The sequence below is a fragment of the Lissotriton vulgaris genome, chromosome 8, assembly GCF_964263255.1.
Source record: "Lissotriton vulgaris chromosome 8, aLisVul1.2, whole genome shotgun sequence".
NCBI classification, from domain to species: domain Eukaryota; kingdom Metazoa; phylum Chordata; class Amphibia; order Caudata; family Salamandridae; genus Lissotriton; species Lissotriton vulgaris.
The window spans coordinates 1,280,672,440-1,280,697,492 of NC_141696.1; the positions used below are offsets into that span (position 1 = coordinate 1,280,672,440).

Sequence of the window (25,053 nt, forward strand, 5' to 3'; positions counted from 1 at the left end):
TGTGGTAGTTAAGCTAGGAGAAGAGATGGGGAAAAACTGTGAGTGAAGAGGAAGGTCTGGTTAATGATCAAATGGAAAATTCTGAAATGAAGGAAGGACCCAGAAGTAGATTAGTAGAAAGGTAAGGGTACCTATAGACAGTGCTTAAATTGAGCCGGTGTGGTCCACGAGCACTTATTTTTCCTTTTCAGGTATTGACTGTGAGCAAGAAATGGAAAATGCACAAACTGAAAAGACGGACATAGAGAAAGATGGTAAAACCGGCACAAAGGAAGGCAGCAGGGACTGGTAAGAGTGAGATGAAGGTACAATCGTGTCGGGTAGTGAATTAAAAAGGCCTGAGGTGAATTCAAGACTAGACATTCTTGGTATTCAGTGTGCTAAGCCGTGTTTGTAACATGGGGTCAGGTGTATGTATAACTGATTGGAAAAGAGTGGTCGCAATTTACGGCCAATATTTTGCGACCAGTGTTTTATTTTGCGAACCTACCTATGTATTAATAGGTTGACTCACAAAAAAACTTCTAGTGGGTCGTAATTGAACCTACCTCATAAATATAAACGTGGTAGTTCACAAATTACAACCCACTATAATTCGCGGCCATCACATGGATGGTGGCCTGCTGAGGGCAACAGTCCACAATATCTGTGTTTGCTTTTAAATGAAGCAGTATTTTTTTTTAAATGCAACTCATTTTCCTTCATTCAAATCGGAATGAGTGTTTTTTAAAACGAAAAGTTAAACAAACATTTTTTAAGATTAGGCAGTGATCCCTACACTTACAAAATATGTTTTCAACATTTATAAAGGGAAGGGGACTCAGGGGGACCTCAGTAGCTTACCACCTCCTTTAAGGAGGTGATAAAATATTAATGTTTTCAAAACGGAATTCAGTCACAAAACATTAATACATACCACTGTGATTCGGGATGTGTAAGGGACGCCCTAAGCACGGCTCTTCCATATACCGAATCTGTATTAGATCGCAAACCCAAACTGCGATTCAAAACTTGTTACCGAATCACAGTCTGCGAATTGGGCCGTTTGTAACCACAAAAATGCTTCACACATCTGGCCCTTAATATTTTAAAGCAAAAAGTCTGGGGCCTCATTTATGAGGCCTTGCGTAAGTTTTGCACTGCTGATGCGTCACTTTTTGTGACGCATCGGCGGCGTAAAACATGCGCCCTGTTGCGCCATATTTAAAAAGTGACGCATCTAGGTAGATGCGTCACTTTTTAAACCCCTGCGCCACATTATACCAGCGTCAGGTATAATGTATGCAGAGGGGGCGTTCCCCCGCAAAAAGCCTCGTAATAGTGACGCAGTGAAATCTATGAGATTTCACTGCGTCACTTTTAGGACGCTGTTGCGTCAAAATCTTGCGCCTGCCTCACAGCAGGCGTAAGACTGACTCAAGCCCTTTCACATGGGGCTTTCCCCATGTGAAAGGACGCATTGCTGGAGTTGCGTCACTTTTGTGACACACTCCAGCAATGCGTCACTTTTGCGCTTACAGATACGTCAGAAATACTGACGTATCTGTAACTCCTTGCGACATGATGCATCATACATTAAATATGACGCATCATTGGTGTCGCAAGGAGTGCGCAGTGAAAAGTGACGCATCGCTGTTTTCACGCAGCGATGCGTCACTTTTCATAAATAAGGCCCCTGCTTTTCAATTTGTCTGAGACTGGAAGACAATGTAAATACTATACATGTACAACAAGGTATTCCACATAGAATGTAGAATGATGCACAGAAAAGGAGTCTGAGGGCATCTTTTGAAAGGAGATGATACAGCGAAAGGAGAGTTTCTGAGGCATTTGTTGGATTAAACCTTATTACTTGAGTCTCTCAACTTGGTACCATGGTGTTTCTACAATTGAGTTACGTCTTTACCAGTGCTCATTTGAGCCAGTGGTTTCCGGTGCTCAGCACTTGCACTTAATTGTCATCACCACACTTATGACACTCTGCCACATGGTGGGACTGCTCATCTAATTTAGAGATGAGTCGAAGAATGGTTGTTTATAATGAATACAATATACATTCAAAAATATGAATAGCTGTCTCCCCAGTCATTCCTCTAGCTTTGGGGACCTGGAATAATCTGAGCTGTCACACTTGAAGGCCAGAGAGATGGTTAGTAGTTGTTTTGGTACCATCATAGGCAGGGATGATGGGGGCATTGGGTGTTGCAAGCGTCAGTGGCCTCCTGGGCAGGGTCCTGGCACTTATTATTTTACAAATTAAGCACTGGTGTGTACAGTTACTACTGATTAACTTACGGCGAGGCAGACACGTTGTCTTCTTTTAGATGTGAGTAACTCATCCCGCTTTAACATTTTCCGCATTGAACGTAGTCATGAATTTATAATAGGAAAAGTGAAAATATGAGCTCCAAAGTTCACTAAGCCCAAATGAGCTATCAGGTTTCAACACCTGTGCTGCCATAACCGTAAAGGGAGTGGCCTAGACGTATTGTGGTTTACACCACCGTTTTCAGGAAATGCATTAATTAAGAGACTGTAAATAATGAAATTGTGGGAAAGGGCTGCACACACCTGTCATGGGGAAATTCGAGGTTTACCAGTCGGGGTTATTAGTCCTTTGTCTAGCTACTTTCGGGGTGAAAAATGTTCTGTGTGTCTGGCAGGGCTTTAAGTGGGATGAACAAACTGGGGGGGTCTCTCTAAGGAGCATGGCCGATGTAATTAACCCCTTGGGCGCGGCCACGATTCTGCGCCTGTGCGGTACATTCCGATCGCGGGTGCGGTCATGACGGCTGGGAGTCATCATCAGCACACGAGCACTGTGTGCCATGACGGCTCCCGGCCGTCATCAGCATGGAAGGGGTTAAGGGCATGGCATAAAAACATATAAGCTAAAAATCTGTGCTTGGCATAGTGTGCCGCCCGACTGGTATTTTGCTGATTATGTCAGTGCTCCCAGATATATAATACAACAAGTAACATTACACCTACAATAAAACAGGACTATTGGCTTTGTCAATGGTTGTTAGTTGCATAAGCAACAACTATGGCTTTGTTGTATATAATATTAAAAATACTTCTGTTGTGAAATTATGAGACAGTGAAAGAACTATAACGAGTCTCTTTCACGTTACATCAAAGACAGTGAAAGGCGGTCCTGCTGCAGATGTTTTTTTTTTAACACCCTGAGGAAGAGGGCAAAAATGGAGAGCCCGATGGGTACCCGTCTCAGCACCTGCTTTTTAGAACTGCCGTTGCTGAGCACCGGCAGGACCCGGTCCACTTAAAGCCCTGGTGTCATGACTGCCGTAAATTTTACATGGTGGGGTGTTTATGTTTGGGGTATTGTTTTTTATGTTAATGGAACTTTCTGCGAAGTACTTCAAAAGTTGTCTTTCAGTCGGGAAATATCAGCGTTACTCTGGATGAAAGGGATACTGACGCTTTAAAGCCACCACCGCTGCTATAGCGCCAATGGGACAGTGTCGTGTAATGTAAGGAACAGGTATGGGGAGACGGCGGTATCGGAGCGCCTACCCGACTTCAATGCCAGGAAAGGGGCTGGCATTTCTAAGGAGCACAGCAGTATTCTCTGTAAGCACTGCAAGCCTGAGCCAGCCCGGGGACGCAGCCAGGTACAGTGGGAAGTCACGGCAGGTACATACACTGCGAGTTCTCCATTTAAAGCACTGGAGAAAGGAGACGACAGGAGCCTGCAGGGGCAGAGAGGCCCCTCCCCTGCCGCTGGAATGTCCGGGGAGGGCGGGTGGAGCGGAGTGACGTGCGACAGGGCGTCACGTGGCCAGAAAGGAATGCAAACAATGCTGTGACTGTTCCAGCTCCGTTCTGCAGAGTAGTGTGGAGCTCGGAGGGAGAAAATGGAGCCTGATCAGTGGGTGGGAGCGTCCAGCCTTCAGTTGAGGCGAAGATCAGTCCCTACAAACTGAGCGGGGCGCATCTGCAGGGCCGGTGCGCAACCCCACGTAAAGCGCTAGGATTCAGAGAAAGGATTTGTCACCCGCTACAGAAGAGCTGGTGAGTGACTCCTCAACTACATTACAACATCTGTCTGTGCACCCTTGTCTCCCAACTCAATCAAAGCTCATTGAAATCCGTAGGGCCTCGTTTCTGATTATACTCGACTGCATTTAGTGTTTCCTCACACAGCACTTTAAGAACCACTAGACTGCTTCTAGGCGCTTGCTGACCAAAAAAGCATAGTGGAGCTCATTGGGATTGTTCTAGCGAGAGAAATTCTATTTATTTATTTATTTATTTATGCAATTTTATATAGCGCGGACTTTACCCGAAGGTGTCAGAGCGCTTCACAATAGGAACAGAAAAGATACAAACTGAGAACGTTACACGAGCAACAGATTGCAGAGGCATTCGTTATGTTACATACGGTAAAGTGATAATTGTGAGCAACCAAGAATACATGAGGTAGTAAAAATTGTGAGAAACCAAAAATACATGAGGTAGACAAGGTAATTGTGACACGTGTGAGCAAACAAAATACATGAGGTAGTAAAAATGTGGGCTACCAAAAATACATGAGGTAGTAAAAAGTGCTCAGGAGGGAAAAGTGACAAGTGTGCAGGCTACAAGAGAAAATAGAGTATAATTTGTGGTATACTACTGCAATATATGTTACACACTCAAGCACAAGAACAAACGATTACGTAGGCAAAAGTGGCACTTGTGCAAGTATCAAAGGTAAAAAACCTGTGAGAGGAAGCAAACCGTGTGTTACAGGGGCAAAGTGGTGAGTGCAAGTTGCAAGAGGGTACCAAACACAAGTACATGGATAATACTGCAATAAAAGGCAAACACTCTAACCGCAAGAACACACTGGGAAGGCACTTCCATGGACATGAGAAGTAGAAATTATCAGTAGTGGGAGATCTTCCTTCAGACAGAAGAGAGTTACTTTTGGAGTTTTGGAGGTGTTCTAGGACCTCGGATAAATTTTGCACGTGGATATCACGAAATAAGTGAAATTTAGATTTGCATTTCAGCCAATTTTAGCTGCCCAGTTTAGAACTGTGGCCGTGCTCCGTGCTGCTATGACAGTATTCTCATGGGAGCTCGTCTTGCCCATACCGACCACTTCTGCGTGTATATTGTTTGTGTACTTTAAACAGCATCACCCAATTTATGCGTGTACGTTGTGAGTTTTATGTAGCGCCGCGTGTACTGCGCTCCCAAAGCGCACGTGAATATTACAGCGCAGGTCACAGGCTCCGTGCATCCAGGTGGCACTGTGAACGCATGCCAGGTACATTTAATTGTAAGTTGTTCCCTTAGTGCAATGCAAGCAAGCGCGGCGCTACTCAAGGTTGGAAATATAGGCACTGATAAGGGCTGGGCTTGTCTTTACTGTTCCAGAGAGATCCAGTCCTGGCCCAATAACCCTGCCGGCTCTCTGGCAAGAGATGGCGCGTGGCAGCAGGGGCAGTGTGGGATACTGCTGTGCTTTTACCAGAGATACTGCCAGTTTCATGTGCACATACAAACTTCGCCAACCTAGAAATGAACACAAATGGTCGCATGTTGGAAGAGTGAGCTGCAGAAGTTTTCATAGGTTTAATTTAGTTTTGGTCGGGCCCCTGCCTATCAGCATATATTTTTTGTTAATATATATATACATATATACACCTCTCGGCCTCGGATAGCCGCTCTTGCATGCAATGCACGTATCCCTGGTGCCTCATTGCAGGTTTTAGAGCCCAGCTGTAAATGTATATTGGTCCTCTCAACTCTGGGCCCGCACTGTGAGTCTAGCTGCGTCTGTGTACCTGCAGCGCCAACAGATGCACCGTTGTGAGGCGCTATGTGCTCTGCGCCAGTCTGTCCCCAGATGCTGGGCACAGCAGAAAACAGTCAGTCGTGCTGCCGATGCCGGGGAAGACACTATTTTGGGTGGGAGCACCGAACCCCTCCCATTACATATCTAGCACTTGCGGGATGTTGGTTCTGCAGAGAAAGTTCCCCTGCCAGTGAGTACGGAAGGTAAGTGGCCGGGAGTGTTATGTTCAATAAGGCGGTCTGGAGGGGGTGCATTTTGTCTAATGTGCATAGATCTAGGGCCAGGTGAGAACGAGCGCTTTGGGCTCATCCCCAGAACTGAGACACACAGAGAGTGAGGTCTGGCCCGCCTGTGTCCCGCGTGAAGGGCGGGAGTTCTGCTACCAGCGCAGGACTCGCCCTGATCATACTCCACATTCTCCTGCTCTGGAATGCGCCTCCCTCCCTCTGGCTGCCCAGCTCCTTGCGCTGCTCTCCAAGGCACAGGAAAAGAAGAAGAGAGAGCGAAAAAGTTTTCAACAACCGCGGACCGGGGCAGGCTTGGGAAGAGAGGCCTTCTCTGGGCACGGGGCAGCTTGGAGCCTGGAGGGTACGATCATCCCGGGACCCCGGCTGTACAGGATCAGAAGGGAGCAATGGTAAGCAGCCGGGGGCTGGCAGGGAGGCACACTCCCCTGGTCCGCTCGCCGGATCTCACCCTGTTTCTCCTTTACGAACTGCCTGAACGCGCTGCTGCTGTCTTTACAAGAGGAATAATCTATTCGGTCACCCTGTCCGTTCGCATAGCGCCCAGAGGACTGCGGGGAGGCGCGCGGGATAATCGGTGGCCTGTGGGGTTTCAATCCCCACTGGCCTGTGCATGGTGGGGGCTTTCCTGGCGTTCCGTGCTGTACCCGTACAGTTGTTCAGTAGCAGCTGTCCGGCCTCGGATAGGGGGTCTGTGGTCTCTCTCTCCCGCACTCTGCCCCCGTCCGGCCTCTCCAGAGGTGGGGGCCAGGCCTCGGTGCGCACAGCGGGCCTCGCTGCCCCGACAGCCCTGTGCTTCTTCCTGGTGGGACGAGGGAAGAGGGCGGGCGAGGAACCGCGGTGCCCTGGCGCTCCGGGAACACCCCGGGCCCTTCCTTCACCCGGCAACGGGCAATGCCGGCCTGAAGAAGGTCCGTCATAACAAGGGGGGACGGAAGGGGGCGTAGGAAGTGGTACTGGGCATAACCCCGGGCCCAGCTACGGGGCGCATGGCATTAGACACCTCCATACCCCGCCAGAGAAAGGATGAAGACCGTGGGGGTACTGGGGAAAGGAGCACTTTAGGAAGAGAGAGACTTCTGAATGTCCAGATGCCAGACCACCGCATAGCCCCCACTGCCCTTGCAAACTGGAAAGCCACTACGGGGCCGTAGGTTTCCTCCTCATTAAATATGTTCGTGCTCAATTAATGTACATGGGGTTGTAATATCTTGAAAGGATGAGACCTTCACGTGTATAGTGGGAAAACTCTTTATTAACTGACGGAGCGCCGGAGCACACAACCGATGCTCGGAAGCGGCCGGCGCCAATAACACAAAATGGTCGCCTTCCGCTTCCGTTGACTTGACTTCCCGTTCCGCCTAGCGGAACACTAGTGCGCTAACGCACAACCATTACCACATATCTCCCCCCTTTAATCGCAGTAATTAAGCAATGAAAGTTCTTACTTCCAGTCCATGTTAAAGTCTTTGAATCTCTCAGGTGTCTTCACTTCTCTTCCCACTCTGGTTCTCACCTTCGTCGTTCTCTCTCCACACTCCTGATCCATGCTCACCTTTCCTTGAGTTCCACTCTTGTCTGCCACGTCTTCGTTCATCTCTTCTTTCCGTTCACTCCCCTGTCCTTCTCTTTCCCTTGCACCACAGTCATTCTCGCTTACTTCCTGCTGTCCTTCTTCTACGTTCACCTGTCGTTCTCTGCTACTTCCTTCTTCTCCATCTTCTTCGACATTCTCTGATCCTTCTTCCACATCGCATTCCTCTTTGATGATTCTGCTGCACTTGGCCATCCTGTCCTGTGACCATACCTTTCCGTCGCTCAGCAAGGCAGATCGGTCGTACGGTTCCAAGACCTGTAATGGCGGCGAGAACTTGCTCTCACCCTTCTTCTTGTGGACTGCTAGTTTTACTCTTACCCAGTCCCCTTTCTCCAGCTTAGCCTCCTTTACTTTGTGGTTCTTATTGAAGTGAGACGTATAGATCTCCTGCGCTCTTTCCAGGTTTCTTTTCACTACTGCCGGAGACCATCTGCTCTGTATCACCAACTTCCTCCACGCCTGATTGTCCTTGGTGAATGCTTCTCTCCCCCTCAAAATCTTGAAAGGGCTGTACCCGGTGCTGCCCGGGGTGATCCTGTATGCCCAGACCATCCTTTCCAGCTCCTTCTCCCAATCCAAACCGTCGTTGATGGCCGCTTGTATGGTTCCCATGATCACACGGTTGAACCGCTCTACTTGGCCATTGCCTGCAGGATGGTAAATGGGTGGGTGCTTCACTTCTATCCCATTCCTTTCGGTGAAGGTTGTCCATCTAGCCGAAGTGAACTGAGGGCCGTTGTCGCTAACGATGACCTTTGGAATGCCCTCTCTCAGGAACGTGGACTGTAGGAAGTTTACCACCGCCTCTGTGTCCATGTTTTCTCTTATTTCGATTTCTGGCCATTTGGAGAATTTGTCCACCAGCGCTACTACGTACTTCGGTGTCCCTGCTTTGCTTAGGACTGGCCCTAAAATGTCCACAGATAGCATTTCCCACGGGCCATCTGGTATGGGGAATTTCCCCAGGGGTGGTCTGATTACGTTTTGAGATTTGTCTGCTTTAGCGCAAGATTCACACTGTCTCACGTGCCTTTCTATCTGTGCATCGACCGCCGGCCACCAGTAGGCTTGTCTGGCAAGGGCTTTGGTTTTTGTGATGCCCTGGTGTCCTTCATGCAGTAAGCCCATCAGATGTTCCAGTACTCCTTTGGGTGGTATCACCTTGTCCCCTCTCAACAGGAAGATGGAATCCTCGGCCTGCGATAGTTCCTCTCTGACCTCCCAGTATCTTCGGAGCTCTTCTCTCAGGTGTCTCTTTTCTGGCCACCCGTGGACCACATATCCCTTGATGGCTTCCAAGTCAACATCCTCTTTGTATGCCTCCTCCCACTCTTGCATACTTATCGCCTTCTCTGCTTCCTGGATCGTGGCGACTACATAGCCTGCCCATTCCTGTTCTTCTTGGTCACTCCCCGCCTCCATGGCTGCCGCCCTGCTGAGGAAGTCCGCCACTTTGTTTTGTGGCCCCGGGATGTGTTCCACGTCGTAGAGGAAGTCTAGCAGGCGCAGAGTCATCTTTGCGATCCTCGGTGTGGCATGCGCATGGCCACTTGATGTCAGCACCCGGACCAAGGGTTTGTGATCCGTTTTTACTAAGAATCGTGCCCCCCATAGGTACTGGCGGAATCTTTCCATGGCCCACACTACAGCCAACATCTCCTTCTCCACCACGCTGAACTTCTCTTCGTTGGGGGCTAGAGACCTGGATGCGAAGCTGACTGTGTGTAACTCTCCCTTCTCGGCTCGTTGCATTAGGACTGCCCCCAGTCCTCGGTCACTTGCGTCTGTCGTGAGGATTGTCTCAGCCTGGGGATCGAATCCTTTGAGCGGGATGGTGGCACTCATCTCTTTCTTTAACGTCTCAAACTCCTCTTGTTCTGCCTGGCCCCACTGGAATTTGTTCTTCTCCTTGAGCAGCTGTCGTAGGTGGTGCGTTTTGGAAGCAAATTGTGGCACGAACTTACTGTAGTATTCGGCCATCCCTAAGAATGACCGAACGTCCTCCTTTTTGCGCGGGGTGGGTGCGTCTTGAATGGCCTTCATGTTGGCGGTTTTGGGCCTGATTCCGTCTTCACTTATTTCGTGGCCTAAATACGTGACTGATTTCACTCCCAATCTGCATTTCGACCACTCTGCTGTCAGTCCGTTGTTCTGTAGGATCTTGAATACTTTGTGGAGCTTCTCATTGTGGTCGTGCATGGACTTCCCCATGACCAGGATGTCATCCTGAAAAAATTGAACGTCGACCACTCCTCTCAGCAATTTGTGCATCATCTTTTGGAAGACTGCGGCCGCCGAAGCTAGGCCAAATGGCATCCTCAAGAATTCATAACAGCCGAAAGGTGTGATAAAAGAGGTGAGGTGTGTACAGGAAGGGTGTAGTTTGACCTGATGGTACGCCGATGACAGGTCCACTGTCGAAAACCACTTGATGTTTTTGGTCTTCGACAACATCTCGTTTATGCGTGGCAGGGGGAACTTGTCGACAAGTATGTTTTTGTTCAACTCCCTCAGGTCCACACATAGCCTGACCTTGCCGTTGGGTTTTTGAGCTACTACCAAGGGGGAAAGCCACTCTGCACTTTCTATGGCCCTGATCACCCCTTCCTTCTCGAGTCTGTCCAACTCTTGTTGCACTGCCTCTCTGCTTCTGAACGGGATGTTCCTCACTTTGTGCACCACTGGCGTTGCTCCTTCTTTCAGCTTGATCAGGTGCTTGTATCTCGCTAGCTCCCCGATTTGGCCGTTGAATACTCTTGGGTACGCCTTCTTCCATGATTCCACATCGTCTCTTTTCTCCATGTCCATGAGCAGGATTTTCTCGATTCCTCCCGGATTCAACTGGATCCCCAAGGCACCTTGGTCTCTCCAGCTCAGCACTGAGGGGCCTCTCTCCGCTATGTACAGCTTGCACATGGCTTGGCCGTCCCTGAACTCGAACGACAGAGGACAGTACCCCAGCATGGGGATTCTTTGCCCGGTGTAGGTGACCGGACGCAAGTCCATGGGACATAGTCTTTCTCCGTGTGTGGACGCAAATTTGTCCTCCCACACTTTCTTTTGAATGATTGATATGGGAGCTCCACTGTCCGCTATCATTTCCAACGGTATCCCTCCAATCAGCATGTCCAATCGGGGCTTGTCGTTTCCTGAATCATCCATCTCCAACACTTGGACATCTATGTACAGGATTTCCTCTAGGTCATCGGTTTCCTCAGACTCATTGGTGTCGTCTTGCTGCTCTCTGTCCACGAACTTTACTGTGGCTCCCTTTGGTTTCCGGCGGCATACCTTTTCGTAATGACCAAATATTCCGCAGTATGAGCACTTTGCTCGGAACGCCGGGCACGCCTTGTCATTCCCCAGATGGTTGACACTGCCACATCTGTAGCAGCTCGGACGTCCTCCCTTATTCCCTCTCTGATCTGTGGGGTTTGCGGACTTCTGTTTCCTACCATCCAGGTGTTTCTGCGGCTCCCTTTGCTTGGGGCGGTCTCCTCTATGGTGAGTTGATATCTGGCACACTGACTGCGTCCCTCCTGTCTCTTTCTTGGCTGCTTGGGCGCAGCGTTTCGATAATTCAGCCTTCTTTACCATGGCCCAAATTTCTTTGAGTGGAGCGTCTCCGTTCACCCATAGTTTTTCTTGGACATGGGCGCTCGACGTGTGCATGATGATTTGGTCTCGGATGAGTTCGTCGTGCAATGCGCCGAATTTGCAGGAGATGGCGAGTTTCTGCAGGGCAACAACATACTCGTCCACGGTTTCACTGCTCTTTTGCTTCCTTTGGAAAAAATTGTAGCGGTCAATTGCAACACACACCACGGGCCGGAAGTGCGCATCAAGGTCAGCGATGGTGTGGCTGAAAACATCAGTGTCTGCGGCATCTCTTTCCACTTTCACGATAGTGTCGTAGATTCTGATCCCTTCCGGGCCCAGGTTATGTAGTAAGATTTTCTTCCTTCTTTTGCTTGAGTATGGAGCGCCTGCCTCCTCTTCTAATGCGTCGAGGTAGTTAAGGAAGTACCTCTTCCAGTCCTCCCATTGCCTCTCTGGTTCCCCTGGATTAGTTAGGAACGGTACCAGTTGCGTGAGGGACGACGAGTGCACTGCCATTCTGCCTGTTCTGTTCCTGGCGGGTTGGACGGAAACTGTTTTCCCTTGGGGGCTGCCTGGAGCGTTATGCTTGGTCGGATCCCCTTCCTCAGGGTCACTCTCACTATCCTCTCTCAGTTGTGCGTGGAGGGGGTTAGGTGGCGTCTGTGCCCCACCCCCCTTTACAGCATATGCGTCAGCAGCGTCTTCTGGGCGGGCGGTGGATGACTCCCCTCTGCCCTCTCCCTGTTCCGCCAGTTTGCTTTGCTGGGTTTATTCTCCTTGGGGCGATGTTCCCGCTGCCCCTCGGGTCCCCCCTCTTCGCTCGGGTTCAATCGCTATGCTCGCTCGCTCGCTCCGCGTTTATGAGGAGCTGGGTATTCTGAGTGCACGCAGGCCTACCTCTGCTGCCTGATCTTCACGAGCGCGACGGCTGGGGTGCGCTTTGTAATTCCAGGTGTGGCCCTCTGCCGCGCTCCGTCGTTAATTATCTCCTCTCTGGCATCAAAACGCTCCGTTATGGTTTCGATTTATGCCAGCAACTGTCACTGGGGTCCGTTTTTCATCTGGATCCTCGTCGCCATTGTAATATCTTGAAAGGATGAGACCTTCACGTGTATAGTGGGAAAACTCTTTATTAACTGACGGAGCGCCGGAGCACACAACCGATGCTCGGAAGCGGCCGGCGCCAATAACACAAAATGGTCGCCTTCCGCTTCCGTTGACTTGACTTCCCGTTCCGCCTAGCGGAACACTAGTGCGCTAACGCACAACCATTACCACAGGGGTCCCCAGCTTTATTCATCGGTTCCGGCCAGACGAGCCTTCTCCCAGTTTTTACATTTCCAACGCTGTGTTTCCATGTGTGGTTTGGCCTGGCCCGTTTCTCTCAACCCTTCACCGAACGTGTTGCCCACTTCTCTTTCCAAACACATGAAAGCGTGGACTTCAATCCCCCCAAATTGTTTTGTGCTTGCTTTCTTTGCACTTGCTTTCCAAGGAGATCCCCAAGTCCGTGAATTCACAGGGGCGGGGAACCTTTCTGCTAATTACGGCGAATTATTAATATTTCACACGCCCACACTGCTAACAACTTCACAAGAAAGCAGACAGCTTCTTGGAAAACGCCAGTCGCAATAATGCACGTGGTTTTCATGAAAACACTACAACTGCTAAGTACTGCCTGTAACTTATTATATTGCTATCTAAGTCAAAAAGTACTTTTCCTTGTGGACTCTGAACTTGTGCCTACACCCTGAGCTGCAGAGACAAACACCACAAGCAAACTTAATGTTGACAAGCCAGGTGGCAACAACCATATACGTGGTATGAAAGATACTTAGCTTTGTACACGTTACTTTTCTGTAACACGAAATGCCAATGCGATATGGAAAGTAAACATAAGTGTCCATGAATAACAAGGTCAGGGACCGAAGGTAGGCCTCTTTAGGACCTAAGCTGCAGGGACGTCCTGCCCCCTAAAGGCATGTTTATTTCCATTAAGTGGCAGGCCTAGCTTGTCGTTTAGGGGCTCCTAATCAAATTGTGCAGTACCCGTGTAATGGAGTAGTGTGCTGAAATATGTTGATTACCTTTACGAGAGGCCGCCGACAACATGGGTTTTATACTAAAACTAAAAGTGTCTCTGCTTTGTCTCTACACTGCTACCTCAATAGCAAAGCAGGACACTAACACATTTCATATCCTAGCATCCTTTGCGATTTTGTAGTCAGAGCCATACAAAGTGGATTCAGGAAAAACAAACAGTATCCAACTAGAGGAGTCCCAGTGAAACAGGGGTTTAACCAAACCTCTTTTTGCAAGTCTGAAGATAAACTTAAGAGGGATATTCCAATTTCTAGTTCTGGCTGAAAGACAACAATATATTCATAAAATTAAAAAAAACATAATTCGAAAATACATATTTTATAAATAGAGGTTCTTTGAATCGTCCCTTTTCATCAATTGGTCTGTTCCATGGTTGTTCACATTTTGCCTCCGCCCACCACAGCACACAGCTTGGGCCGATGGATCGCCCCACGTCAGCCATTGGCTATCTTGCACCATAAGTGACAGCATTTTTACTGATTACCTGTGCACATCCACCCATAAAGCAGTGCCCTTCAGAGCCAAGGCTGGTGGGTCAATACTTACTTTGCCAATGTTTTTTTTCTTTCAATTCATGATTCTTTTTTTAGTAAATCTTGTTGTGTCTTCAAGTTATGTCTTTAAGCTATATCAATTCAAAGCCAATATTCAGGGGAGCATCTTAAGCAGAAATATGAGGGGGTGTAAATCTGAGGCTTCCCAACATGCAATACAGACGATTTTCCGAACCCACCCTTTTCCTAACTTAAAGGGAAGCAAGATGTTAAGTCCAAGATTGTGTTTCAACCACAGGAGCAGCATTCCTGCACATCCCCTAACAGCTGGTTTGCTGCCTTGGCATTGATCTTGTTAACAAATATGATAGTTGCTAAATACCCCATGTCACATGCACCACCACAGGTCAGTACTGACGTTTTAGCCAGCAGCACTTTGCAGCACTTTCATGTGTAACGGTACCGGCACAATGACAAGTCCTAAAATCCAGCTCTGGGGGTCACCTTTATACAGCACTGGCTCTGAGACAACAGCACTTTCCATGCTGGGGTCATTGACCAGACTTACAATGTCAATATAAATAAAGACTACAGACCCGAAATGCAAAGTTTTGGTGGATATAAAGCCAAGGGTGCCTGACGGCATTACACTTGACAAGAGGCTGAAATGCAAATGTGTAAAAATATTTGTGAGTGCATCAATGAAATAACAAAATGCATAGCCGTGCAACCTCTTCCATATGTCAGCATATTCACTCATCTTTTTAAACATCCACCACTGACCTCTGTCGAGATCTCCCACATGGCACAATTCCGAACCCTGCTTAACCACCACACCTCACCATCCTTCATTTGGTTTGCATCTCCTTGTCCTGGTGTCCATGTCCCTGTCCCAATGCATGCGTCACCCTTCCCTGGCTCCCTTTTATTCATGTCCCTATGGCTGTGTCTCTATACACAAATGCATGTATCTTCCGGTTTGGTGTCCCTGTCTCCTTGACTCAGTATCTCTTTCTTCCTGAACCAGGTTACAAGAGTGAATGTCTGTCTGTCTGTCCCTGAATCTGTGTACCTAGTCCAGAGTCCATGTGTTTTGCCCCAGTGCCCATGTATACTTTGTCTCCTTTCTCAGTGGTTTTGTCTCAGTGTCAAAGTATCCATGGCTTTCCTCATGTCTCCAACCCTCAGTTTGTCAATGTCTCCCTGTCTCAATGTCTCTTCCCCAGTGACAGTGGCCATGTCACCTTGCTCGAATGTCTCAGTGTCATAGTGTGCATCTGTGGCTCGCTCTAGAAGCGTTTGACCCATGTGGACGAATGAATTAGCGTTTTATTGTATAGTTAGTGTTGTATCCTTACAATCAATATGCATAAATAGCAATGTATTACATAGAGAGTATACATGCATAACATCGATACAATTCCAGCTACTGGAGATTGGTTTCTAGGACCAGGACAGATTCCTGACGTGCTGGAAGCAGCTTCAATTTTATTACATGTAATCAACACAGATTTTAAAAGACACCTTTCATTGGAGTTTTTTGCCAGATAAGCAAATCTCAACCACGTCTTGACTTGACCGAATGTTTAAAAGTAATAAAAATCTTCTTTCCGGGATCAAGTATTGACCCAAACCTAAGATGTGGATCCCAGACTTTTTTTGCTCCTTGCACAACTGGCATCTCGTATTCATTTCACCTTTCAGGTTGCCATATCAATTGTCTTTTAAGAGAATCACAAAGAATCTGCATCTAATTCTCATACACTTTTGAGGTAAAGTAAACGGATGATTAAAGAATAGTTGTCTTTCATTAAATTTGCATGTGTTGCTGACCAGCCATGAAAATGTTCTTTTCCTCGGTTATATACATCCTCCTGGAAAGAGGCGTCTGGCTTATTTCTTTGATAGTTGCTTAACCTATGGTGCTGACCAGGTTTTCTCCTGTAAGTAATAGTAGCGAGGAACATGACCACCACTACTCGAAGCCCTGGTACACTTGAAGAACCAGAGAGTTTGTTAAAGATCTCTATAAGTGCAACTTTTAGGGTGAGGGCCTTGGGGTTCAACATCTCGAGCAGTATTGTTAATTCACCCCTTTCTTCGAACCACATTCCCAAATATTTATAGCTTTTAACTCTTTTTAGGGGGAATTCGTCTAACTGTTAGTGGCCCTTTTATGACGCGTATTCACAAAATTACTATTTTAATTGTCTCTTTATTGATTCTTAGGCTATTTTAAGGCAGCATTTTTGTAGAGAGAGCAGAGCATTATGTAGACCCTTAGTGGTGTTATCTAAAAAGACTGTGTCACCTGCGTACTGGAGTATGCCTATCCTTTGCCGGCCTAATATTGGGGGGTATAAGATTACTGTTTTTAGAGCATCTATCACATTTGCGATGTACAGATTAGCCAACAGGGTAGCAATTATGCCTCCCTTTTCAAAACCCTTGCCTGTAAAGACTTCTCTGATACTACCCATTTTCCTATTAGCCGCACCCTGACCCATGTTCCCTTGTACAATGAAATGATAGGAGTCAGCAGAGGCAATACGATTTTCCATTTTATAAGTTTTTGCCATAGTCTCCTCCTTCTGTGCCATTAAGAGCTGTTTCCAGGTCAATAAAGTGGCATACAGAAAGTCACTTTTGGGTGCAGTTAATTATTGTATAATGAAAAAGAGCGTTAGTAAGTGACCTTCTAGTGCACATCCTTTCTGAATACCCATTGGGCGATGTGGGATAAGCCGCTATGATTGACCCAATGTTCCAATCCACTGTAGGGAATCTTGGGGAAGCATTTTCCTTCTATTAACATAGCAATCATACGGTAATTAGCCGAGTATGAGTAAGAGCCTTATTTGTGACTTGGCACTAGTAGAGAGCCCCTCCAACTATCAGGAACGCTGTTATTTTGCAGGACATTACCGAATAAAGATGTTAAAATCCCTGCCCATAAGGGTAAATTCGCCTAATACATACTTGCTGGTAGAGACCATTCGAACCAGGCGTGCCCTCTGTTTTGAAAGAAGATTGAGACTTCTGAACGTCTGTGCATGTAAATACAAGTACATTATGTTTTGTTGACCATATATCATCCAAGGCATGTTGGTTTGTTAGAGGACGTGTGCGTTGTAATGCCTTTGTGAAAGGTACCCATCCTGCTACAAAGGCACATTTGTTTCCCATTCTCCTGTCTTGTGATAGCAGCTGATTAACTTGTCTCCAAAACTTAGGCTGGTCTCTAGACTTGCAGGTATCAAGTAAGTAGATCCAGCAAAGGTCTATAGACTTCTATTTTCCCTGTCAGATGTTTTTTTGTAACCAGCACGAATGAATCCTATATCTTTGGTTATTGATTCCTTTATTCTTCCATTCCTACACTCAGTTGTTGGGAAAAGTGGTCGCTGGCTAGCAGTGGGACTATTTTGCAATCATTTACAATCAGCAAGTATTCTACCCTTGTCAGAGTGCAGTCTAACACTGCCTGTCTCTGTGATGAGAAATGGGAGAAAATTGGTTGGTGATTATGTTTCAGGCGTCCATTTCATGTTTGAAAGCTTATGCTATGCATGGCCATTATTAGAGTTGAGTTATTTTTAATTTACCATTGCCCCTATATGGCAGGTGTGGGGATCTTACAGAAGCTATCATCATCTGTTTTACATCTGGCGATTCTTTAAGTTTTAAAACTTTCAAATAGGAGTGTACAGACGTATTTCACTTTGCCCTCTGGCCATTCTGTGCTTCGTTTTGTTGTCTCACTGTTTCGTGGGTCACGGCTGTGCCCACTTGTCATTGAATGTTTCTAACAATTTAATTTTATATATATTTGCAAAATAAATTCTTGTCCGGCTGGACAAAAGACATACTACCTATTTAGAGTATGATTATTGTATATAAGTGATGCTTCCTCTGAAAATAGGGACCATTGTTTTCTATAACTTAATTTTGGGGGACAGCACTTATTTTTCTGTATCAGACATTTACTGATAGCAAGAGGGGGAAATCAAACAAGGCAGAAAGACGGAGGAAGAAAAAGACGGAAAAAGCGTCAAAAAGGGAGGAAGCAGTACCGTAGGAAGCGAGATAATGCTGGGAATGAGAGTTCTATTCATGAAGCTACGCGTCATAAACACGATGGAATGTAGCACAGGTGCAGCACACAGAGTTTGATTTTGAAATGTTTATGTTCTATTTTACTATATAACTTTCATTTGCTGGGAATATAAATCAGATGTCAATATCAATGACTTGTGGTGTATGTACTGCGATCGCCCCCTGAGATTGGATGTTCCAAACTGTATTCGGCTGTTGACACAATAAAATGTGGGTTTTAAAAAAAAAAAAGGGAGGAATGAGGAGCCTGCAAGAGTGAGATAAAGGGGCAAGGAGTGTCTGGTAGGGGATTACAAAGGCATAAGATCGATTTAGGACGAACCAGCCATGGTATTCAACGCACGATTCTATGCAGACCTTCGGGCACGGGCACTCTTACTTTCACAAAATATGCACTGGAGGTACAGAGCCTGCCATGGTCCATATGCCACCCTTCACTAGATTATAACTTGTCTGAGCACCATAGTGTAATTTTTTTTAATTATTAGTGTCTTCTGTTAACCTGCTAAACTTGAACCATTACATGCTAACAGCTACATGTGTGTGGCTGTTAAGTGTGACGTGGAAGCTTCCTCTATTTCCTGCAGCATCTAAGGTTAATGTGGTCCGTGCGTGCCCCGATACTATCCGGGCGGGATTACTATCAATCGCTACTGGTCAGTCTCCCAAAATATTCGATTCACAGAGCCCAGATGTTCCAAAATGCGGCAACCAGGCTGATCCTAGAAATTGATCAGATATCATCCACTTTTTCTCACCTTCTTCAGCTTTATTGGCTGGCAGTCGCCTTAAGAAGCCTCTGCAAGGCATTATGCCTTTGTCGTAAGGCTCATCACGAACACAGAACAGGCATTTATATCTCTTCCTTTTTTGTTCACTACTTCCCTACTCAGACTCTGCCTCAACATTTGTTATCTATCCCTAGGTATGAAAAAAGCTTAGGTCTGGAGGAATATCTGAGGCAGTGATCGCCTCCAAAGCATGGATTTCAGGCCCTTTTCACGTAGGACTAAGGCCAACTTTTGAGTTTCCATAAACAGCGTAATACCTATCTATTGAATCTAACAGACTAATCTTCGATAGTCCGTCTCCAGTCTTTCTTTCGTCTGGCGAAAGTACCAGTGTCACAAGCGCCTGGACACCTCTTTAAGGTGCAGCTGTTTTTTATTGTGTTGATGTAAGAGAGGTGAACACATACCTTTGCCTACATACCACCAGCCGGCGAGGAGACATTGAAGTCTACGGTCATAAACGTTAATGAACTCCACCAAGAGGAAATAATAAAAAGAATATGTAAACCAACTAGGTCAACTCCCTTTGGACAACTCTTTACGAGGTACATGCTGTGCTATATCAATTGAATTTCATTCCTTCACTCTTGTGACATGGCATGATTTACACGCTCTTCTTGATTCTTCACATTATAATTTTGTTATCAGGGTCCTCCTTTTCATGACATGTTGTGAGAATATCAGTTTCTGGCGTCACTCTTTTAAGGTCCTGAATTAGGGAGCTCATTACCTCTGGGAATGTTGACAGTTTGTTTGTTAATAGGGCACAGGTGCAGTTTCCTTCTTCTTCCACAGCTTGCTCTGTTGCCCGTTGCATTGATTCATATTAATGAACACACTGACATGGAGGCTGCTGCGGCCTGCAGCGGATCTACTTGGATTTCCATTTTGTCAGCATGGAGTTGGACTGCTCTATAGTGGGTGCAAGAGTGTTCTTCAGGTCTGTGCACCATTGGACCATCAGGTTTCGGTAGACTGGGTTTGTGGTGAGGTCATGCACCGGATCCCACACCTGAGACGGGGGGCACTATTCAGATCATCGGAAGGGCTGGGGAGGATCGTCTCTATCTTTATTTAGTTTTGTTAGTGATACACGGCTCAACATTTTGAGAGCTTGTGCAGGGGGCTGTCATGTGCTCGGCAGAGGTTTCTTTTTGAGTAATTTTTGGTTCCCCATGGGAAGTTGTAAGTTGGTTATCATGGTTTTTGGGGATAGAGGAACCACCATTACTTTAGTGGCATTGCTCAGTGTGCACAGCTCTTCACTCATCGGGGGGAGCAAGTATTCTCTCTTTCTTTGGGGGGTTCTAGCGGCGATCTCAGCTACAGGTGACCTCGGATTTTCCCGCGCTCCCTTTCTTTGCTCTTAATGGTGTCAGTATGGACTAAATTTTTGTTTTTTTAAGTAATGTGTGTACAAGAGCGTGTGTTTCTTTGCACCCCATGTTGAATTAAGTTTTCTCTTCTCAGGAGCAGGTCCCTTAATCTTATTAGCTTGAAGCTGTGCTTGCTGAAAAGCGAACTGAGAGTTATTCCTTCTAGTGCCGCCACGCCTCCCGCGCCACGCTGATTACTGTGATCTGCGCTTCTATCCTCTTCTTATCTTGCCCTCTTTTAATCGTATCCTCTTTTCTATCCACTTGCTTATACTGAGTTCGAGGATACTAACGTGGACGTCATTGTGTTCGAGGTTATTAACATGGACGTCATTTGGGAGTAGTCAGGCGTCACTGTGTCACAGGTGTGACCTCTTGCTTGCCCCCTGCTACTCCCCGCACTTTCTTTGCGACTCCTGGCCTCAGAGGAGGCAATGCTTCCTCTGAGGCCAGTGACTGAAAAGAAAGTGCCGGAAGTAGTAGGAAGCAAGCTAGAGGCCACAGCTGTGACCCCTGACTACTCCCAAATGACGCCCATGGTTATTAAGTCTTTTTGAGCCAGTGTCAGGTGTGTGTACTCTAAGCGCTTTTTATCCCCCCCCCCACCCACCCCTCCACCTTCAGTTGTTGGTTGTCCCCCTCTTGAGTCCACCCATGCTGATATTGCCAGCCCCTGCCCTGTAAATTTCCGGGTTCTCCCAGTCACCCACAGGCGCCTGGCCTCCATGGAGCTCTCCTCCAGCTGGAGAGGGGGGCCCAAGGATGAGGACTGCGGGTAGCAGCTTCAGGCACATGCCTTGAGGGAGGGTGCACAATTGCAACAGTAACCAGAGTGAGAAGTGCGTAGGTGCGCGTCAGTGACGTAGTATGCGTGCCTCACGGGCTCTCTGTAGAGGCGTTTGTCCAGGTGCATCCTTGTTCATGAGGCAACACCTCTCAAAGAGTGGGTCAGCACGCCTCTCCTTTAACACCGAAATATATGAGCAGTGGACGGTACAAGTGATTTGGATAGAAATGGGCGCGAATTCTAGTTTGTAGGTAGCAATCATTTTACGTAACAGAACCGTTGACGTTCTTCAGGTAGCTGCTCACCCAGAAGCAAATGTTTACATTAGTCTTTCTCAAATGGGCAACTCTGCTGTCGTGATCACTCCCCTCATGGCTTGCCTTAGTGAAAATAATTACAAGTTATTTTTCTTAGAATTTGGAATAACATGGCAGACCCAGGTGTATCCGCTCTAATTCAGCGTGCTTTTTTAACCCCCATAGTGTGGAAATAACACACCCAAAATGAAACACAATTATCACCTGGTTATGCTGGTAAGGGGAACAGCGTTTACAACGCAGCTTTTACCACGCAGTACCTTTACCACGCAACTTTTACAACGCAAGTCGTTACAATGACTTGCGCTGGGGGGGCGCTTCTAGGATAGGGAATAGTTTAATTTACTATCCAAAACCTTCCCTACTATTCACGGGGACTGGAGTTGGAATAGTAAATTAAACTATTCACTATCCATCGCACCCCAACGCAAGTCGTTGTAACAACTTGCGTTGTAAAACCTGCGTGGTAAAGGCATGCGTTGTAAAAGCATGCGTAGTAACGACATACATCCTGCTGGTAAACATACATTTTGGGGATTCGACCCGGGATGAGATTAAATCCATCAAGATGATTGAGTGTACTGCCTCATTTGATTATCATTGGACATTTATATAATGAACTTTTAGAGCTGATTTTCCATTGTTAATAACGAGCCCTGAGAAAGCTCCCGGTTATTGGGTCATCAGGGGGGCGAAACATGCGTGGGCTGCTTTTTGCATGTTACCTGGTGGAACACTTCAACAAGGACGGGTTGATGGAAACTCTCACTGTAAATAAAATGCAAAACTGAAAGAATATAAAAGGCTGCTCCTGTATCTTATTACTTTGTGAAACACTACAAAAATGATGTATTCATGGAAAGTCTTATTTGAATGGTAGGACACACTTATCCCTTTTCATGGCACACATTTACCACCTGGTTGGAGAAGGTGGTAAATGTGTTGGGTGGGGGCTTTTTTCTGGTCGTGGTGCAGGGAGTGGCAGTAAGGCAGTGCAGGTTTTACTTCAGCTGCGGAAAGCTTTTGATGCTTGCCCAATGCCTGCAGTCCATGCAGCTTAAACTGTTGCAGCACAGTTTCTCCAGGCCCGGAATGACGGGGGCTGGAGCTTGCTGGCCCGGTAATTCCTGGCCCAGAGACACTGGGAATTCATAACTGTTTCGAGCAGTGTCACATCATGACACCGCTCCAACAACTTGTAATTACGAGTCTAGTGGTATTCAATTGACCTATCTTAGGAGCGTGAAATGCTGAGCTTGCATTACCGGCTTTGTTATGAGTCTGATGTGCAGGTAAAAACCATACACTGCAGACCACAACAGAAGCCGGCAGTGTGCATTAACTTGCTGATCCAGTTTACTGGCAGTATGAGAACAGACTTAGGTGCATGTACACTGTGGAGGGTAACGCCGACTCCTGAAGCAACAATGGCTGGCTGTGTTCCACCTACTATCCTCACCTGTTGCCTCACCTCCCACCTTGAATGCCGCTTTGGCAAATTGAATTGTGGTTGTTCACTGCACAGGTTGACTTTGACTTCTGAAGCAAAAGATGCTGGCTACACTTCACTGGTTGTCTCAGCTGCTGTTTGCCGTATCCCTTCTCTTTAAGTTCATCATGCAGCGCGTTCGCCTGCTTTTATAGGGGGAAGATGTGTGGTTTATAAGTACAACACAAAGATCCATACATGATGGACCGTGGAAACCCAGCCAGAAAAGGTTTTTAGGTAGTCCCAGATTTTGGGTGTACCTTTTCAGAAAAGAAAAATTATTTTCTTGAGTCCTCTCACTCACCCAGGATTGCCCCTGGGTGACATGCTTTATCATTGGGGCCATCCCAAGCATCTACTGCTTGAGGCATGCGGAGACTTGAGAAAGAGACGTAGGAGCACTGATTTGTGGGACTATGTGTGGTGCAGTGTATGGTGGAGTGGTGGATTGTGCTAGTAAAAATACCTAACTAGTGAGCTAAAGTTTTATTCCTGCTCCTAGCTGGTACAGTAAAAAGGGGTTAGATTTTCATTTTTCCTTTTAACTAACCCCTTTTTACTGTACCACCCCTGGGTGAGTGAGGGGACTCAAGAAAATAATGTTTCTTTTCTGAAAAGGTACACCCAAAATCTGGGACTACCTAAAAACCTTTTCTGGCTGGGTTTCCACGGTCCATCATATATGGATCTTTGTGTTGTACTTGAAACTTAGGAGGTTGAACCTAGCCATATCCTCCTTCTCCCTCCGTTTGGAAAGTGCTTTATAGGTACCCCAACCTGATGTAAGATCATGATGGTGATCAACTGCTGTGTGTGAAAAATGTTGAGCTACATGTACATGATGATGTAAAACTCATGTTGGGCAACACAAAAGAATGGGTAAGAATGACAAGCAAGCATTGGCAAAGCAAGTAGGTATGGCGTAGGCTGCCAGGCTTTTGACTTTGTCAGTTCTTTTTTTGTCATGACTTTTGTAAAACTTTATTGGAGGGGGAACTCCCATGTCCTAGCCAATATAAATAAAAATGCATAAAATGAAATGTAAATATTTTTGGTCTCAAAAAGCATATATTGCCATAGTAGTCTGCACACCGAAAAGAATGAATTTAAGAAAAATCGAAAGGTCTTGGCGAATGCTAGATTTATGAATGCCCAAACCGGAGTACAGGGATGTTCGCCTAATAGAGCTTGGTATTCGACCACAGAATGAAAATCTCCCAAAAACAAGTTTCAGGTCACCAAAATACCAATAAAGAAAAGTACCTCACGTACTGTCCAGTTTTGTTCTCAGATTGAATGTAGGACACAGCGGAAGAAGGAGAAAACAACAAAATCAACTGTATATAGCATATTATACACACCCTGCATTCCAGGCATTAGACAGAATTCCATACACACATCCAGCATAACTCAGACATGCCACAAAGCCAGAAGCTCTACAATGCCCCATTAGGGTCTGTCGTGAGCAATCCTGAATTTTACTCCTTATTCCCTTAGAGTTCTTTTCCTCTCTATACAGGGGGGCAGTGTGAATAGGGGCATGTGGCAGTCACTCGATGGAGGATGGAGAAAGGGTGGTTATAATCAGGGTCTGCTGGCTGATGCAGTTAAGAAAAACATAGTTAACTATCACGAATGGGCTGTGGGTAACTGGCAGCGAATTACAAAAGTTCTGTTTATGCACATAGAGAAAGCACTATGGGCTTTGCCCCTGTGGTTGTCAATGTATACAGAGAAAGCTCTAGGCACTGGACAACCAATTGACATAGTGTACAATGAGAATACTGCCTTTTTGGCCGGTGACTGCAGGGCTTATTTACAAGAACCCTGGGCCGCCAGCATGTCACTTTTTTTGACGCACCTGCGGCGCAGTGTGCTGGCCAATATTTACAAGGCCACGATAAGCTACCCTGCGTGGCTTTTCGTGGCCTTGTAAATACAGCCCCTTTTCACGCAGCACTTTGCGTGAATGTATGTTCCATAGGTGTTGCTATGGGTGACCCCTAGCAACATCCACGGATTCTGCTTGATTCTCAGATTTACATTGTTTCGTCCACATGGGAATGCATCAGAATCCTACGCCTCTCTTTCTATGCGTGCTGCATTCTGCAACAAGCATAGAAAGAGGAAATGCCATCACTGATTGTTTGTTTTGCAGGAAGGGACACCCCCGCAACGCAGGCATCCTTGCACCATGGTGCATGGGTGCTTGTGTTGGCACATGACAGCCAATTGTGGACAAGTGCAGGAGAAAACACAGGGATGCAATGTACTGTTGTAAATACGACGCATCCTTGTGCTTTTAAAATGACACAGCTCAACGCAGCAC

At 46.7% G+C, this 25,053-nt stretch overlaps 1 protein-coding gene across 2 annotated transcripts in view; it reads left to right on the forward strand.

Moving 5' to 3' along the window:
• Window positions 1–3,872: 3,872 nt before the first annotated feature.
• Window positions 3,873–25,053, forward strand: part of LATS2 (large tumor suppressor kinase 2) — a 123,794-nt gene continuing 102,613 nt past the window's right edge. The window contains exon 1 of one of the 2 annotated variants that reach the window (XM_086935207.1): window positions 3,873–4,035. The gene's annotated coding sequence lies outside the window, so the exon portion shown is untranslated. Of the gene's footprint in view, window positions 4,036–6,248; window positions 6,447–25,053 lie in introns of those variants that run through there. The other variant, XM_086935206.1, reaches the window with a different exon arrangement.